The sequence below is a fragment of the Alligator sinensis genome, unplaced genomic scaffold (genome assembly GCF_000455745.1).
Source record: "Alligator sinensis unplaced genomic scaffold, ASM45574v1 scaffold1740_1, whole genome shotgun sequence".
Lineage (NCBI taxonomy): Eukaryota > Metazoa > Chordata > Crocodylia > Alligatoridae > Alligator > Alligator sinensis.
In genome coordinates this window covers 119,026-130,868 of record NW_005843154.1, presented here as the reverse complement: position 1 = coordinate 130,868, position 11,843 = coordinate 119,026, and the positions used below count along the sequence as shown (strand labels likewise).

At 56.3% G+C, this 11,843-nt stretch overlaps 1 pseudogene; it reads right to left on the bottom strand.

Moving 5' to 3' along the window:
- Positions 1 to 317: 317 nt before the first annotated feature.
- The window catches only part of LOC112548382, a 13,558-nt pseudogene continuing 2,032 nt past the window's right edge, over positions 318 to 11,843 (bottom strand).

Genomic DNA, 11,843 nt, shown 5'->3' with positions numbered 1-11,843 from the left:
GCTAGCAAGCCAATAGCTAGCCGCCACGTGTGCCTAAATTAAGACCGGCCAATAATGTGGCTCAAATCTCAATACAAATGGCGGGAAAACTCCTTTGCAGCGTGCATCACTAAATGCAAAAGTCATGCACAATGCAAAGAAGGCTACACAACGGTGGGAAACACTTTTCTGCACGCGGGTTCTCCATAACAACAGAACACTCCGTCGTGCAAAAGATCTCCAATTCGGCGGGGACATAATTTAGCGGTGGCTAAAAAATCCACAACTTTGGGTTGTGACAGACACCCATAAGTCTTCGGACCATGGAGACAGGGGCAGGGGCAGTGTGTGTGTGTGTGTGTGTGTGTGTGTGTGTGTGTGTGTTGGACACTTCGGTTCCCTGCACGAGGAATGGGTTCACGTGATTTAGAGCTCAGATACGTGTGTTCTGTGAGTGTGTCTTGGACACCTGAGTCTACCTGGGAGTTGAACAGGTTCCAGCGGGTCCCAGCCCAGATGCCTGGGTTCCCTGCCACCCGTTCAGTTCCAGACTGCCCCCAGCAGCAGCAGCAATGTCAGGGGCAGCAGCAGGGTGGGCAGGGGGTCCCAACGGGGGGCTGCACGGTTGCAGAATCTCTCAGAGCAGCAGTGGACCTTGTGGCCCGAGGGCAGCAGGAGGCGTGCCAGGGGCTGCCAGGAGCGGCAGATGCTGGGGGTGCCGCAGCCGCGGAGCAGGGTCCTAGGGTTGTTCTTGTCTGGGGGGCAGAGAGAAGGGTGAGTACAAGGGCCCAGGACCCTGGACACCTGGGTCTCTTGGCAGAAAAGGGTGAGCTGGGGGTGGGAGCCCAGACTCCTGGGACCCCTGGTGGGGGCAGACTTGGTTCTCACCTGTGCTCTCGATTTTCACACACTGGTCCATGGCCTCTGTACACCTCATGACCTTCAGCGGCAGATGGTTGCACTCTCCTGCTCCTGTCTCCCGGCAGGTGTAACAGAGATTCCCATTGGGCTTCCCCGGGGCAGCTCTGTGGGGGGAGTGTGAGGGGGAGGTGGTCAGGAAACGCAGGGGTCTGGGCTCCCCGCCCATTCTGCTCTCACCCCCCAGCTCCCACCCTCAGAAGAACCCAGGCATCCGGGCTCCCAAGTCTCCTGCTCTCACCCCTCAGCCCTCACTCTCTCTCTGCCCGGAGACCCCAGGTGTCCCGGCAGCGTTACCAGCAAAGGAGCCGTTGTTGCAGCTGATCCCGCGGCAGCGGTCCACGTGCACGTCGGCCAGGTCAGGCCCCGCAGCGATGGCCAGCAGCTCTTCAGAGGGCCCTCGCCACCCGCATGCCTTGTACGTGGTGTCTCCCTGCTCCCCTGCCAGGACATGGGAGCAGTGAGGCAACAGGGAAACTGAGGTACAGGCAGAGGGTTGGGAGGAGGCTAGGCCAGTGTGGGGCATCCTGAGGAAACCAGGTGTCTGGGTTTCCAGCCTCCCTGCTATCAACCCTGATCCATGCCGTGCCCTGAAAACAGGTTTCCAGATGCCCAGCCCCCCTGCTCTCGACCCTCCCCCACTCCTCCCATCAGAGGACTCGGGTGTCTGGGCTTTAAAACCAGCCACTGTGATTTAAAGCCAGCACTGGGCCTGCTACCTGCCAGGGCTGGGGCGAACCCAGTTGTCTGGGCTCCCAGTACCCCCAAACATCCCTTCCCAGCGTCAGGACAGAACCCACGTGTCCGGGCTCCCCGCACCCAGCGTGAGGAAGGAACCCAGCACCGCTCCCCCTCCTCCTGCAGCAGGATCCCAGGTGTCCGGGCCTTACCAGGCAGCAGGCGCCGGGACAGCTGCAGACACTGGGCCTGGGGGTCAATGCAGGTCAACGTCGGGGTGTCAGGGCCACAGGCTTTGTCAGATCCCACACAGCTTTGACACGGGAGACGCCAACCGAGACCTGAGTCACCTGTGGAGACATGGGGCTGGGATGTGACTGGCTCTGGGGTGAATTGGGCTGGGTACAATGGGGACAGGAGCTGCAGGTATATCAGGGGTGCAGCAGTCCTGGGTGCAATGGGGTTAGCAGCAGCAGCTGGATCTGTGGCGGGCATCTGGCTGGGTACAATGGGGACAGGCGCTGCAGCTGAATCTAGAGGGCATCGGACTGGATGTAATGGGACCAAGATGCAGCTGGCTTTGGGAGGGATGGGATGGGATATAACAGGGACCAGAGCTGCAGCTGGGTCTGGTGGGGGGCAGGGCTGAGTGTAATGTGCTGGGATGCGCTGGCTCTGGGGAGAGGCCGTACTTACGGAAGTTGATCGCTTTGCACAGGTCCGTGTAGCAGCAGGAGCTGGATGTGCTCAGTCCAGCCGCGGTGTCCGAAAGGGGCGGGTTACAGGTCCCGCAGCCCACCCGCAGGGCATCCATCATGACTGCAGGGGGAGGGTAGGAGGTCAGAGGTGAGCCCAGAGCCCAGGTGTCCAGGGCCTGGAGCAGATGGCCAGGTACCCCAGGAGGGACTCTTATCTGACTGGGACAACCCAGCAAGCCCTGCGGCCTCCCAAGGAACCCAGGCATCTGGTCTCCCAGCCGCCCCTGCTCTCACCCTCCAGCTTCACTCCCCTCCCAGGAAACCGAGGTGTCCAGGCCCCCCTTCCCCAGCCCCCGGGGTCTCACCTGGAGCCAGGCTCAGCTGCTGCACCACGCAGGCGTTCTGCCCCGGCGCGCACGTCTCCACCTCGTTCTGGCAGTACCTCTGCCAGGGCAGGCATTTCAGGCAGCGCAAGCTGGAGGCTGTGTGGGGATACAGCTGATCTTGAGGGGCACAACTGGGTGTAATGGGGAGAGTAGCTGTGGCTGGCTCTGGTGGGGAGCGAGGCCCACTCACCGGTAACCAGCAGCTCAAGGAACATGACCATGTGTAAGGCAGGCATCATGGCTCCCGTGTACCGTCCGCATTGGTCTGTGCTGAGCTGGGCACCACTTGCCTGTTATACGGGCACTGGGAGGAGCTGCGGTGAGGTGGTGGCAGGGCGGGGGGCGACCTGAAGGCACAGGATGACTCAGAGCTGATATAGAAGGAACTCAGGTGTCCGAGCTCCAACCCCTTGTTCTAAGACACGAGATCCTGCTCCCTGGAGAACCCAGGCGTCCGGGCTCCTGGTGCCTGCTGCTCCTACCTACAAGCCCCCAATCCGCCCCAGAGAATCCACGTGCCCGGGCTCCCAGCCCCTCACTGTAAACCATATATCAGCCAATCTCCCGGCCCTGGGAAGTAAGTGGCTCTAGGTGGCATCAGGCTGGGTATAATGGGCATAGGGGCTGCAGCTCATTCTTGGGAGCGGGGCACAGCTGGGTATAACGAGGATAGGAGCTTTGGTTGGCTCTTGGGTGGAGCAGTGTTTACCCAGGGATAGGCGCTGAGCTTCCTCTGGGCTGCCGCTGGGCAATTAATGAGCAGATGTATCACAAGTGAAAGTTCCTTCCCCCTGTCCTGGCCATACGCACGCCTACACACACTCAAACCTCTGTCAAGGCCCTGTGACGTGCGTCCTATTGGAAACTGGGCCTGACAAGCCCAGGAAGGGAGTTGTCCCAGATTGCAACACCCCCTCCCCATCCCGTCCATCGTGGAGAGGGGGGGAACCCAGGCTCCCAGCTCCCCCTGCTCTAGCCTCCTCAGCCTCACTTCCCTCCCGGAGCTGGAAAGACCCCAGGTGTCCAGGCTGCCCACGCACCCCCTTCCCTGCCCCAGCACATCCCAGCATGCCAAGGCTGCCTGGGAGTGGCCGTGCCTGCCTCAGCATCTTTGTTTTAAGCCAGAGGTGCTCAACCCCTGGCCTGTGGGCCAAATGCGGTGCTCAGCACAGTGGCATCCAGCCCACAGGGATCCCCCTGGGTTGAGAAATGTGGCAGCAAGAAAGTGGTGGCAGTTCATACAGCCACTTTCCCCAGCTGCCAAATCCCCAAGCCCTGAGGGGGGAGTTAGATCCAGGCCACAGCCCCTTCCCCACCCCCCACGGGGCCAGGTCAGGCCCCCTAACCCCACGCCCCAGTGGGGCTAGGTCACAAGCCATCTTCCCCCTCCCACCCACAATGGGCACTGCCCTTCTGGCCCCCTGAGCAAAAAGGTTGAGCACCGCTGGTTTGGGCTTCTGAGAGCTGACAAGAAGGGGCTGTGAGATCCCAAGCATGGCATTTTCTGTGCGACCACAAGTGAGGCGTGATGTGAGATCCAGGCTCAGTTCCCATCATGCTCTATAGATGGGGTCGGGGCAGAGCCCAGGATCACGCTCCCAGGGAGCCCAGCCAGCCATCGGATGAGATGAACAGTGCGCTGCGGAGGCTGGGAGCACTGGCCATGCACTCAGAGAGGAACCTGCCACAAAGCTGCCCTGCATGTTGTGTGTAACGACTCAGTCACTTACCCTGGGCTTTTTCATGATATTACTTGAACAAACATGGAGCCGGATCAAGCCTTGAGATGCCAATAATGAGTTAATCATCTCTTAAGTGCCACCTGTGCCTTACAGGGAGAGAAACCAAGGCCAGCCAGGGGGACAAAGGCCTGTGGGAAATTCAGAAAGGACCCAGGAGTCCCGGCTGCCAACCTGCTTCACCCCCTCAGGCAGAGCCTCACTGGAGGATGTGCTACTCACCCTGTCCCCTGCAGGCCTCTTGGAAGGTCCTGTGGCCGTGGGTGTGGATGGTGAGACTGTGGACGGATCTGGAAGGAGATCAGAGCTGGTGAGTCAACAGGTGGAGACGTGTGCGGGGAGCCTGGCTGGGACAGGGGTCCAAGGGTACCAGGCACTGCACAGAGCCAAGGAAAGCAGGGCAGGGCCACGGGGCTGGGAAGCTGGGCTGCCCCAGGGCTGGGGAACAAGGCAACCCTAGAGCAGGGATCAGACCTCGAGAGACGCGCTGGCTCTGGGGGCTGCTGAGGCTGGATCTCGTGTGTCCACAGAGCCCACGGGCCAGGGTCTGAACAGTCTGAACATGAGGCTTCTCCAGAGGGGCGGTGTGGTCGTTCTAGGAGACGTGTCCCTGCCACCCGGTGTGGGGCGCTCCCATGTACCTCCTGCTGCCCAGCAGTCTGTCTGTCTGTCTGCATGCACCCTTGCATCTGTGTCTGTGTCTCCTGCCCTCCCCCACCTGCTCCCCACCCCACCCCACTCACCCCCTCAAGAATCCCAGCTTGCCATTACTCACCCCGAGCCCCGCTCAACCCCCCCGCCACTGCCACCCCTGGCCAGCTCAGCTCAGCAGCTTTGTTTTGCAGAGAGAGGAAAACAGTGGCAAAGAGGTGGGCAGTGACCAGAACAAAGACCCACCAAGGTGGCAAAAATAACCCAGGAGTCCCAGCCTGCTGCAGCTCCTCAGCCAGAGCCTCCCCAGCTGCAGCTGGAAGGAAATGTGGCTGCCCAGGAAGGATGTGGGGTTCACCGTCCCAGGCCCCAGAGACCATTGCCGAGGGAAGTCACTGGACAGAAGCAGGTATGGAGAGGACACCATTCACTTACCCTGTCCCCATCCTACCAGGTGCTTGTAGCAGCATCTGGCCCCAAAGGTGACTGTGATGTCCCCTGGTGGCCACGCAACTCCTGCCCCACTCCAGCTCCTCCTTTCACCTCGCCTGCCACGCTGGGATGGATTTTACATGGTTTTGGGAGGTTGCCCAAGGTCCCAGAGTGAGTCCAGTTCATCCCTGCCTGCTGGTAGTGCCCGTGCCCAGCAGGCCCCTGCCTTGTCCCTGGGGCACTCAGCTGTGGTGCTCTCGGTCTGTCAATCCCTCAATCACCAGTTGCTTTGCAGGCAGTAACTGTGGCCTCCATCCTACCCTTGAGCCATGGTCCAGCCTCCCAGATGTTACTCTGAGTCCATCCCGTGGACCCTCTGACCCTATCTGAGAGCCAATCCATTCAGTGTACCCGGTCCCAGCCCTAGACAGGCTCTCCATTCACCCTTGGTCCCTGGTCTTAGTCCAGCTTCTCCTCTTGGTCTTCAGCCCCTTTTCACCAGGCTTTAGCCCTCCTGGCTTAAACCTGATCTGGCTTCAGCTGCTCCCTGGCTTTAGTTTCCCTATGGTGGCCTTAGTCCTCCTGGTCTTGGCCTAGCTCCTCCAGCCCACCTGGCCCATGGCCCCAGCATGGCTGCTGTAAACCTGCCCCAGCTCCCACCTCTCTGGGACCCTGACCCCAGGCCTGTGGCGATGTGTAGTGGGGTGCACAGACCCTGACCCCAGGCCTGTGGCGATGTGTAGGGGGGTGCACATGCAGCCCTTGAGAGTGCTGGTGCACCCCCTGACATCCAGCATTTCCTGCTTAGGCAACAGGAGTGGGGGCAGGTGGGAGCAATGGTGCCCACCTTGAGAGCAGCAGCCAGGGAGTGGGGGCGCCAGGAGAAGCGCTGCTGGCACTTCCGGGCTCACCCCGGCACTTCTGGGTCAGCATTATCGGCCATGGGGGTACCCAACCACCGCCCCGCCCCCCTGGTCACTTACTGACCACTGACTCAGGAGCCATCAGTTGCCCATGCCCCCAGCTCTGCTGCTTTCCCTGGCCATAGCATTCCCATCCTCAGCCTGATTCCTCCACACCAGCCCTAATCCCCCAGGATCCCTGGCCCTCCAGGCTGCTCTCACCATCCCTCAGCCACCAGGGTCCCCTCTAGGGTGTCCATCCTCACCACTACAACCCAGTCATCCAGTCGCAAGCAGAATCCCAACACCAAAACTGTAAATGCAGACTGCCCAACTCAAATCCATCCCACTCTGAGTCACTGCCTCACCACACCCCAAGTCCCCTTTAGCTCCCTCCTCCCAGCTCTCCTGGGTAGTTCAGGTGCCTGCCAGTCTGTCTCCTGCCCCATCTCCCCCAGGAGCTCATCTCCCTGAAGCCTGTGGGGCCAGGCTGGCTGCTTGGTCCCAGGCACTCGGTTTCTATGCCCCCAGAGCACTGCCCCTTCCCATCCTGCAGCTTCCCAGCCACCCCCAGGGGTTTCTACTTTAGCTTGAAGGCCAGCTCATCCTCCTCTGCTGCAGCTGAACTCTGCTGCTTGCAGCCTTTCTTCAGGGTCTGCTGCCCCTTGGCACCTCTAGCTGCTGGGCTGCACGTATGTGGCAGGACACGTGATTGTGAGGCCCAGCCTCAAGACTTCAGTGGAAAAACTTTGTAGTGTATTCCTCTCCCTGTTATGCTATTGATGGATGGAACGTGTGGCCAGTGACTACTGAAGCTGCCTGGTTAATCATGCCTTCAGTGTAATGGGTAGATGGGGGCCTAGGAAACATACCCGGCATTTTCAGTGTAAGGCCTAAGATTTTTCCAGACAGGGACCCCTTAAACTAGTATTCTCCTTTCAGCACACAGCTCATGTTCTTCACCATTACTGTTCTCAGTGGTGGCAGATGGCAGAACAAGGAGCAATGGTCTCAAGTTGCAGCAAGGGAAGTTTAGGTTGGATATTAGGAAAAACTTTGTCACTAGAAGGGTAGTGAAGTACTGAAACAGGTTACCCAGAGAGGTGGTGGAATCTCCATCCTTGGAGGTTTTTAAGACCCGTCTTGACAGAGCCTTGGCTGGGTTGATCTAGTTGGGAATGGTCCTGCTTTGAGCAGGGGGTTGGACTAGATGACCTCCTGAGGTCCCTTCTAGCTCTTGTTTTCTATGACTAATGTCTTATTCACCAGGGCAATGTGATCTTGGGTGAATCTAACTTCAGGGCTGGTTGACTCTTTTTGTAGCTGGATGGCCATTTTTATGGCATGATCATGACTTTGGACATGTGGCTGGTCTAGCTTTATTGCTCAGGTCACCAGTGAATTGTGTGATAAATGACTTTGCAACTGTGGCCTGTCTAACTTTATTGTGCAGGTGAATTGTGTAATGCCAGGCCCTCAGTGTCTTTTTTTTCCATTTGTGTGTTTGTGTGTTTTCTTTTTCCTTTCTTATTGGGTCATTCAGTGGTCATGAGGCCTGTTTTCCGCATACTGCTTTTTGGTCCAGTGGCTTTTGCCACCTGACACAGATCCAAGTTATGTTTTCTGTGTCACTTTTGGGATTGGGAAGATGACTTGCTCGTGTCAGCCTGCCAGACCACCCAGACTCCAGTGGTCTGTGCATCAAAAGCGACAGCAACCAGATACCACCCAAGGAGACACTCTGCATGCCTCAGGACAACACTGGGGACCCTGACCTCGGATTCAGTAAGTGGTGAACTACCCTCTTGGAGAATCGCAACCGGTAATGGCACAATCCTCTGAGTTAGGTAATCCCCTCCTTTCCTCCCTCCAAAGTCCTCCAGAGGTTAATGACATACAGACACTGGGTAATAGAGAAAGGCAGTTAGTACAGGTTTCAGGAAGAAGTGCGGGGGACTTGGGTGGGAATCTGCAGGGTCCTGGCAGAGCTGAAGAACAGTAACAAGAGTAGAAAATGTAGTTTCAGAAGCTCTGGGCACAGCTGGTAGGTGGTGGAGACAGCGTGCAACCAGAATAGCCGAACAGACTATAGAGAAGACCAAGGAGACAGAAGAAGCTGCATAGGCCATAGAGCACTGGAAGTCACAGGCTGGATCATCAGACGTGAAGGGCAGTCATTAGTGGCTCAGCTGGCAGCTGGTATCAAGGGGAGTCCCCCAGGGGTTGGTCCTGGGGTCAGATTTGTTCAGTTTCTTCATCAGTGACCTGGAAGACAGCACAGAGTGCACCTTCAGCAAGTCTGCAGATGACACCAAGCTGGGGGAAGTAGCAGATATGCTGGAGGGTAGGGCTAGGATTCAGAGTGACCTAGACAAATTGGAGGATTGGGCCAAAAGGAATCTCATGAGGTTCAACAAGGACAAGTGCAAAGTCCTGCACTTCGAACGGAGCAATCCCAGGCTGGGGGCTGACTGGCTGGGCAGCAGCTCTGCAGAAAAGGACCTTTGGTTTACAGTGGACAATAAGCTGAATATGAGCCAGCAGTGTGCCCGTGTTGCCAAGAAGGCTAATGGCATCCTGGGCTGCATTGGGAAAAGCATTGTCAGTAGGTCAAGGGAAGTGATTATTCCCCTCCATTCTGCACTGGTGAAACCACATCTGGAGTCCTGTGTCCAGTTTTGAGGCCCACTACAGAAAGGATGTTGACAAATTGGAGAGTCCAGTGAAGGGCAATGAAAATGGTTTTGGGGCTGGGACACACGACTTGTGAGGAGAGGCTGAGGGAACTGAGCTTATTCAGTCTGGAGAAGAGAAGACCGAGGGGGGATTTAATAGCAGCCTTCAACTTCCTGCAGGGGGTTGCAAAGAGGATGGAGCAGGTGACAGAACAAGGAGCAATGGGCTCAGGCTGCAGCAAGGGAAGTTGAGGTTAGTGTGACAGGGCGCTTGGTGCACTTGTCACTTTAAGAGAAAAGCCTGCTTAGGAAGTAACCAGTAGGTGTGGTAGTGGCCAATTAAGGAGACAGCTGGCCAGGACTGGAGCCATATAAGCTTGGGGCCCAAGCCCGTTGGGCAATCTAGCCCTGGGAGCCACCGGGTAGGAGCTTAGGGCAGCAGGACTCCTAGCAGAACAGCAGAGCCCAGGAAGAGGGCAGCCCTGGGAAGAGACAGTGGATGAGCCCATAGCCCATTGAGGGGCAGAGCAGGGGGCCAGAGAGGAGAGTGTGGGGCTGAGGGGACTCTGTGGCCTGTTCCCAGAGGGGACCTGGAAGCCGTGGTCTCTGCAGTCTCGGGGGGACACGGCCTGGCCCCACGTCTCCCGGGCTCTGGACCATGTGGGGTGCGGAGGAGGGGATGTGCCCTGCCCTGTGAGGACAGCTCAGCAGAGCCCCTCGGCCCCGCTCTGTCTCCTCTCTGCCACAGACCCAAACCCACATCTCCCTTGTCCCGCGTCTCCAAGGAACCTGAGGAAGCGGAGGACCCTGGTGCTGGCTCCCTGTGACCCCCTGGCCCCACCGCCGTGGGGATCCTCCCACGGGGCGTCACTGCTGGCCTAGCTGAGGAGGGAAGCCGTGTGGCTTCACAGGCCCAGAAATCCATGGGGACCCCCTGAAGTTCCCCTGCACCCATCTCCCACAGCTGGCATAAGGCAACAGTCATATATGTCCCATCCCACCCTAGAATCCACTGTCTCTAGGTCCTTCCCATGGGAACGGCACCAAGAGGGACCACGTTTGGCATCTGCCTTGCATCCTGTTCAGGTGTGGGAACATCTTCCAACACCTTCATTACTACAAGGTCCAGACCACTGGCATGATGGGGCTCCAGCACCGTGCCCTGGCTCTGTCAGCAGTAGGTGGATAACAACATATTGTTCCATAGATGTAGGCTGTGATATTTTCCCCTGTCCCTCTTAGTAAAGGCTGTTCTTGACAAATGCACTCCAGGTGTTTTCCTGTCCCCGATTGCCCAAGGATGAGGTCAGGCAGAGGATTCCCGGCTTTCCTGGGTGCTGATTTCTGGGTGTCCCCAAGGGGAACAGGTTGATGTATGTCCAGAGCAGATGTCTGTGAAATCATGAAGGATGCGACGAAAGGGAAGAGATAGCTCACCCTGTGATTCTGAAGTCAATCAAAAGACAGGGCTCTCGACTAACTAAATAAGAGAGAGAAAGGGAGGGGGCATTAAGACTAAGCCATAAAAGCTAGTGCTCGCTCGCTCTTGCTCTCTCAGATATAGATAGATATAGAATGTATATTATTATATTATATTAGGAAAATTATGTTCACTATGTATGTGTGTGTGTGTATAGACATAGATATAAATATAGATAGATAGATCTTATTTAATTAGTCCATAAAGTGCATCTCTACCCTGCCTTATTACCAAAGGAATCAATGGCTCATTAATGGCCTTTTTCACTTCACAGGTATTAACCTTTCTCTCTCCTTTTCAGTGGTCATGACTGAAAAAGCTAAACTTTCTTGGGGGGCAAAGTTGCTCTCTGCTACTTCTGGTCTCTTCTCTCATTTCACAGTTCTTTAGCTCTTTCCAAGATCAGAGGTCCCCCCCAAGGAAACCAGGCTTCAGCAGTCTGTTGAGTTTTATTTGAGTTGGAGAGGGAGGGTTAGTCAGCTGAAGATGAGCCTGCCCTTGTTCTCTGCAGCCATAACTCTGGGCATGGAAAAATGTGTCTGTCCTGCCTTTCACAAAGAAGGTGTGTGTTATATTTGGGAGAGGGTTACATGCGAGAGAATATAGTAGCAGAACTAGGGGGCACCCACTGAAATCAATGGGAGACAAATTTAAAACAAATGAGAGAACAGACTTTAGCACAGGAGGATGTAGAGGCAGAGAGGAAAGCCAGCTTTGTCCAGTGGTTAAAACACATTCACAGAGGATGGATCCGTTAATGGCTACAAGTCTCCTCTGACATCTCTAAACCAATGACGGTGGATGCCAGTGACCATGTGAACAGGGACAGATCACTCTTAGATAGACCATGTCTATATACGCTCCACTAAAGCATCTATTATAGCCCCTGTCAGAGACAGGAGATTGAGCTTCTGTTACTACAAGGAAAGATCTTTTCCTCTTCAACTCGCAAAGCCAGGTGTGTGTGACATGCCAGGGCACATTATATGCTAGAAAGTGTGGTCATTTTAATCTTCCTCTGCTTTTATTCTTGGTTCTCACAGAGTGAGAGCATTCACTTGCATTTCAGTGTGAAAATTGCTCTCACAATGTTCATATATTAAGTTTTTAGGGAACTTGATTGTGGGGGCAGGATTACTATCCTTCCTTGGTCCCCTGAGCACATCTGGAGGTTGAGTGTGTGATGGTGCAATTGGGGAAATGCATCTTTAGGGCCTATTTTTGCAAGAAAGTGTGACTCAGAAAAGGGGGGGGGGGGGGGGGGGCTAATGACACAACAGCTTTCAACAATCTGAACCCTTTTTT